Genomic DNA, 7,101 nt, shown 5'->3' with positions numbered 1-7,101 from the left:
CCACACAAGGTTGTATTTTTCTTTTAGCCAAAAACCGAAAACAACCACAACAACCCTCTATGATCATTTCAATAGATGCAGAAAAAGGATTTGACAAAATCCACATCAATTTCTTAATAAACAAAAGAAAAAATTCTTGCAAACTGGGAATAGAAGGGAACTTCCTCAATCTGATGAAGTGCATTTACGAAAAACCTATGGCTAACATCACATACAACAGTGAATATTGGATGTTCACCCCGATAAATTTAGGAACAAGACAAGAATACGCACTTTTGCCATTTCTATTCAACATTATATTGGAGGGTCTACCCAGTGCAATAAGGCTAAAATAAATAAATAAAGAACAACCAGATTAGAAAGAAAGAAGTAAAAGTGTCTTTATTTACAGAAGACATGATTGTCTATGTAGAAGATCAGGTGGAAGATATTAAAAAGTTACTAGAATTAATAAATGAGTTTGGCAAAGTTGCAAGATTCAAGGTCAATATACAAAAAGCAATTGTATTCCTATATATTAGCAAGGAACAAGTGGAAATTAAAATAACATTTAAAAAGCATCAAAAATGTGAAATACTTAGGGATAAATCTGATAAAAGTTGTGTAATATAGGTACACTGAAAAGTACAAAACATTGCTGAGAAAAATTAAGGGGGACCACCTGGTTGAACTGAGCTGCCTGGGAATACACGGAATGCACACACTCCCCTCAAATATCTACGAGCTACTTCAGTCTACTGTGTGTTAGAAGTTTGACCATCCACACCGGGTGTTACAATATTTCCTCCGATTTTAGATAACTTACCTTCCCACCACTGTACAATGAATCGCACACTACAACCTTTCTAATACCCACTTTCTCAAATAAATGCCAAGTCTTTTTCAGGTAAAGCGTCATATTTATCGTATTATTATAAATTTCCTTTTTTTCCAACTTGAAAGCATTCCCTGTTTATTAACTGATAGCAATTGTCACAATTATAACAATAATCGTGGGAAGAACCTTAGTTCATCCTTCTAATAGGCCTGTTGATCTGGTCTTCCCTGTGGCCAGCATCTCCACCTTCTAGAAAAGTGTGGTCCTTCTCTTCTTTCCGCCTCCTGGAGAAGATAATTTGAATGGCCACAGGAAGTTGCGTCTTTGAAGCGTTTTCTAACAGTATCCATAGATCTCATGAATCAGATCCTCCATGCATGCAGATGATGCCATTTGCCAAGAGATGAAGCAATCAAAGTGTTACCTGTCAGAACAATTCACTTGTTGATTTTGCCATAACCACACTTGTAGATAACTCATTTATTGACTTCAGGTTTGGGTACCCCCATGAGATATATGGCTCCACAATCCTCAACATTTTAACTGAAGCCTTGTTGAGCTTAACAGAGGTGCCTTTGAAGAGCTGGCGAAAGTGAAGAAGCTGCAACCCCTTTCGGATCTTTGGGCTCACACCATTAATAACTCTGACTCTGAAGACAAATGCCCATTTGGGTTCTGCAGTTACATAGAAGTTGCCTGCTTTTCTTGCCATCCTTGCCGTTTGGATCTCACTTCTGTGCATCTGCCTATTTTCCTTATGACAGTGCTTAGCTGTTTGATAGATGTGTTTCCACCTTTCCTTTTAAAGCATCTTTTGGGAAAACTTCTTTCTCAGGCACTTGATCTTCAGCTCTGTGAAATTCTTTTGCTTTTTCTTAAAGGTTTCTGGCACAGCAGGAACCTTCTTTTTTCTTTTCCTCTACACTCTCCATGTTTCCTGCCAGAAAAGAGGCTTCTTTTGAATTTCTTAATCGTTTAATGTGTAAAACTGTGCTACCATTTTTATTAGGTTCCTATATCTTTGTGTGAGTGTGTGAGGAAGATTGGCCCTGAGCTAACATCGGTTGCCAATCTTTCTCTTTTTGCTTGAGCAAGACGGTCGCTGAGCCAACATCCATACCAATCTTCTTCTACTTTGTGTATGGGATGCCACCACAGCATGGCTTGATGAGCGGGTGCATGAACTTAACCACTACGCCACTGGGCTGGCCCCTATCTCTTTTTTTCAATGTGTCACTGATGAAGTTTTTGAGTGTTGTCTCTCTAAGCTCTTCTTTTCACAAAAGCCCTGCGGTTTTTATTACACTATTGTGCATAGCATGGTAATTTTTATGATGATATATGTCACATTATAGCAGAACTATACCAGGATTGTGGGATAGACGCTTGAAAGATTATTCTTGGGTCCAATAGCTGTGCATGCATTCACACACACACTCAATCACTCACACAGAGCCTTGTTTAAATAATACTAGGCTGGTGTCCTGTCATATAAGTTTGTTTTAGGGCTGACAGGAAAAATAGTCTCCTTTTCAGAGTCAGCCTACACAATGGCTCTTAGCTGCAGAACATGAGTCCCCGGTTCCTTCTGACCAGTGACTGATCTTGGATGAGATGGAGACCATTAGCACTGGTCAGCCGGTTAGGATAAGCATTAAATCAGTTCATACATAACGGATCAAGCTTAACAATGACCCACTCTCTGGGCATTTAGGTGCTGGAAACAGTAGAGGTCAAAGCATGTTCCATCACGGCCTGCATCAGAATCAGTTGTGGACCAAGAAGGTTCCCAGGCCCCACTCCGGATCTACCAAATCAGAACCTCCAGAATTAGGACCAAGGAATCAGTACTTTGACAGTCAGTCATCCTCAGGCATCCTGAACTTTTTGAGAACCACTGGACTAGAATGTCTACCTGAATTGCAGCAAGACATACAAGGCAGAGCCGGGTTCCAGGTACTTGATAAAGGGCCAAACTACTTTTCACTTAAAACAGCTGGCCCTTACTCTGTTTTACATATCATTATTGTCCAATTACAATGGCTTTTATCTGATTTTGGACCATTATTGTTGAGGATTTGTTGTGGGTGCCACACGTCGACCTGTTGTGAGGAATACGGGTTGATGGAAAGAAAGGAAAGTGCCAGAGAAGGGTTTGACATATCAGATAGTGTTATTTTGTAGCTGGTTCATTAAGTTCATATCCCATCCAGCTGTCAAAATTTTTTTTAGAACTTTGAATTAAATTTTCTGATGTGTTCTGAAACAGACAGGACATTTTAGCTTCCCAATGAGTAATTTCTTTCTTCTATTATCTAGCCACTGATTAACCTGGCACAAAGTTCTGTATTTGTGTACAAGATGGGTTGGGAGCAAAACAGCAGTTAAAAGTTGCAGAGATGTTATGAGTGCCTTAAAGGAATAGCCTTATTTTTCTGGAGAAGATAACCATTACTATGATGTACCATACAGTAATGCCTTATAATTATCAGCAAGTGTTAATGTGATGTTTAACATCTTCCACTTTGGAAGGTGATTATTTTATTATGATTCAAGTCACAGGTAAAATAACGAAAGATCTTAACTCTCTCCTTAGTAGTCCCAAATATGTTTTACAAAGTAACTCTAGTACTTAGCATGCTGGGAAGAAAAAAGGAAGTTCTATCTTCTAGTGTGTGCAAGAGGACACTGTAATAAAGATGTATTTTTGAAGTAAACAATGAAGAAAATGGGCATGAAAGTGTAGAACTAAGGTGGATTTGCTTTGTCTCTTCTGAAATTATTGAAACAAGAACTACCAAGATGAAGTTTATTGTGTGTGCCTCGTAAAATGGCACCACGCAACAGATAATCAACGTGAGAATTAGCTAAATACCAGAAACCACCATTCCCAGAAGTTGTGCTGATAATTCATCCTGCCCAGCCTTTTCTAAACAAGACTTGACCTTACTTGTTCAAGAATTCTCGCTTTCTGATGGTATGACAAGTATCAAGTTTGGCGAAGTATTTAGGAGTAAAATGTGATATCTACAACTTCCTTTCAAAGAGTTTAGATATATATGATTTCCAGAGAAAGAAAAAGCAAATATGGCAAAATATTAACAGCTGTTGACTCTAAGAAGAAGGTATATGGAGGCTCACTAAACTATTCTTCCAACTTTTCTGAATGTTTGAAAATGTCCATAATATAAATTTTGAGGGGGGGAAAAAAAGAAATACATGATTTCACCACTTAACATCAATGAAAATATTTAGTCACTCCAGAAACCCCTGAAATCATACCCAAGCCTGTAAGCACAATTTATTGTGTAATTCTGGTTTTATGGCTTAGAGTGGCACTCTAAAATTAAGGCTGAAGAAGAAGGAAGTGAAACCTGAAACTGCCCTACCCATTGTATGACTTGTATGTTAAACATTATGGTGGTTTCTACCTTTAGGCCTATTCTTGTGAGATTATTCCTCTTTCTAGGGTTGACTAGGAACTGAATTGTCCAGAAATTAGTGCGGAGATCAAAATGAGGAGCTTGAGCAGAGAACAGATTTTACACAGGTATTCAAACCAATGAGATTGTAAAATAGGAAAAGGTTTCTACATAGACTTGAGTCCATGAGTAAAATTTCATTTATGAAAATAAATGACAAGGTAGATTTACTCATGGAGTGAAATAATGGAATCAGGATTTTCTCCTGGAACAGTCACAGAAGTTTATATTTTTTATATGTTATGTATATTTCCATTTCAAGAACTTGAAGCAACTGGTTCATCTCAGATTCTCTTCTCCTCTCTCCCTGTCATCATCTGTCCTCTCCAGTCCCCATTACTTCAATCTCAGCCTCTCACACTTGAGGTGTGGCTCCGGGCAAAGGACCACATCTCCTCTGAAGAATGAAGAGGGGGGCTAACGTACCTCACAATCCTCCTGGATCCCGTATCAGTTCAGCCTCATTTTCATTTGCCAGTGAATTGTCTTGTTTACTCTCCCCACATCCTGGGAATCTGCCAGCCTCCGGATCTCTCCAATCAATAATTTAAATGCCCCTTCTCTGAAACAGGAACAATTGATATTATTCTCTCTCTCTCTCTCTCTCTCCCTCTCCCTCTTTTCTACTAGCTTCCATTTCTGTAAGTCCAACAAATGACTACTTCCTGAGTTTCTAATATTAGCCTCTAATAGGCTACCTGACCTATTAACCCTTTCACAGCTGGCTCCCCTCTGCACCTGCTGGACCCATTATAGTTCCACATACCGTGGAAACCAAAAGATTCTTAAAACCTGCTTAGTAGATGCTGGTTTCCATTCTCCTAGGAATGCAAGTTCATGGCAGGTGATGCATCTAATGTGGGCAGTTGGATCTAGTTATATTCTCTACTGAACCTCTTAGGTATAGCCCCAAGACTTCCCGGTTACCAAATATTTCCATCTACCTTGCCATGAGCATCCTGTCCCGGATGCATGGTTAAAGTGATGACCAGACACAGAAACACCTGTGCATACTTTCCTAAAGCACCTTCAGGATGACAGGTATTTTGTACGCTCATCTGCTGCTGCTATTATTGGAAGCACTTCATACTGACTAAGCTGTTACTGAGGATGAAGTGGATTAAGACTTAGGGAGTCTGAGCGGCAAACACATGACACAGGGCTTTGGGGGCAGGCTGGGTGGTGTGCGGTTTTTTTCAGCACCACACCTCAAATGCTCAGCAGGGCAGCCTGTGTTAAAGGCACTTTTTAAGCAGCAGTGAAGTAATTCAAGTGTTTGAATGACTCACCTGAACTGATCCTCCACTGAAGCCCAACTAACCTCAGGGGATGGGCAGACTGGCAGCACAATGCCATGGGAAAAAAGACTAGAGGGGAAGCCAGGGAACCACAGATGCCCCCCTACTGGGCAGATGAATCACTGTGTGCCTCTGTTCCCGGTGAAGTTCAGAGACAACACCTGCCTCCTCCTTGCCTTGTGAGGTTGTTTTGAGGGCTGCAGGTAATGCTGACCAGATGCTTAGAACTCTGAAAGGTGCTAGAGACAAACACAGACGGAATACCAATCCCATTGAACACTGGGAACCCTAGGCCCTTTCCTGAAGAGAGAGCAGGGTATCGTTTACATTGTTTTTAAGAGCAAACATCTGGGCCTGCCGGTGGCGCAGCGGTTAAGTGCGCACATTCTGCTTCAGCAGCCTGAGGTTCGCCGGTCCTTTCCCGGGTGCGGACATGGCACCGCTTGGCACGCCGCGCTGTGGTAGGCATCCCACATAGAAAGTAGAGGAAGATGGGCACAGATGTTAGCTCACGGCCAGGCTTCCTCAGCAAAAAGAGGAGGATTGGTAGCTCAGGGCTAATCTTCCTCAAAAAAAAAAAAAAAGAACAAACATCTTTACATGATGATCTAATTATTAACTAGAGAGCCATTTGATACGAAGCATTCAACTAAGTTGTGATGTGGCTGCCCCTCAAGTAGAGTCCTAGAGGCGGGGCAGAGAGAGAGCAAGAGCCCTTGAGCAGTGTGTGCTGGAGACTGGAGATCTCTTACGAACTGCATCTGTTCAGAGTGTGAGAGCGCCAGCAAATAGTATCAAAAATCCCATCACGTTCCAGCAGAGGCATTTGCTGAAAGCCTATTGAAGTGGGCCTGGAGCAGCGTGCACCTGCCAGCCACTACCCATGGGTCTGACTCGTGGGTCCCACCAGCACCCAAGTGAAGAGAGGGAAGTGCTGAGGGCAAAAGGCACACCCAAGCGAAATGTCTGGATAGATCTCGCTTCTCCAGAGGATACATAGAATAAACAATAAGTAATAAAATGAAGCCTGTGGAAAAATACCAAAAACAAGAGAAGGGGCATCATTCTCAGATTCAGATAATTCATAGGTCCCTGAAAATATTTCCTACAGGAATCAGAAAAAAACAGTTTGGACAGGTTTACTTCCTCAGAAGAAGGCAAAGTAACTGACCTCTTTGTAACAGGTTCAGAAAAGCGCAGGGTGGGTTGAGATGCCAAGACAATGAAAGGAAAGGAAAAGGGAGGCTGGTGAGATGAACTCTGAAATAGCAGAGCTAAAACCCATAATGGAGACAATAAACAACACAATTGGCAATGTGGCATCACCTTTCTTGAGGGCCGTGCCCATCTTCCTCCACTTTATATGCGAAACGCCTGCCACAGCATGGCCTGATAAGCGGGTTATCTGGGCTCGGGATCCGAACCCCCAAACCCTGGCTGTCAAAGCGGAGTGTGGGAACTTAACCACTATGCCACTGGGCAGACCCCTAATGAGGACTTTTTA

General features: G+C 41.5%; 1 pseudogene; it reads right to left on the bottom strand.

Moving 5' to 3' along the window:
• Window positions 1-1,004: 1,004 nt before the first annotated feature.
• Window positions 1,005-1,749, bottom strand: LOC100061479 (large ribosomal subunit protein uL30 pseudogene; annotated as a pseudogene).
• Window positions 1,750-7,101: the final 5,352 nt, after the last annotated feature.

This window comes from Equus caballus, chromosome 21 (assembly GCF_041296265.1).
Source record: "Equus caballus isolate H_3958 breed thoroughbred chromosome 21, TB-T2T, whole genome shotgun sequence".
NCBI classification, from domain to species: domain Eukaryota; kingdom Metazoa; phylum Chordata; class Mammalia; order Perissodactyla; family Equidae; genus Equus; species Equus caballus.
The sequence above is the reverse complement of the archived record's forward strand: the minus strand, read 5'-3'. Positions and strand labels throughout refer to the sequence as shown.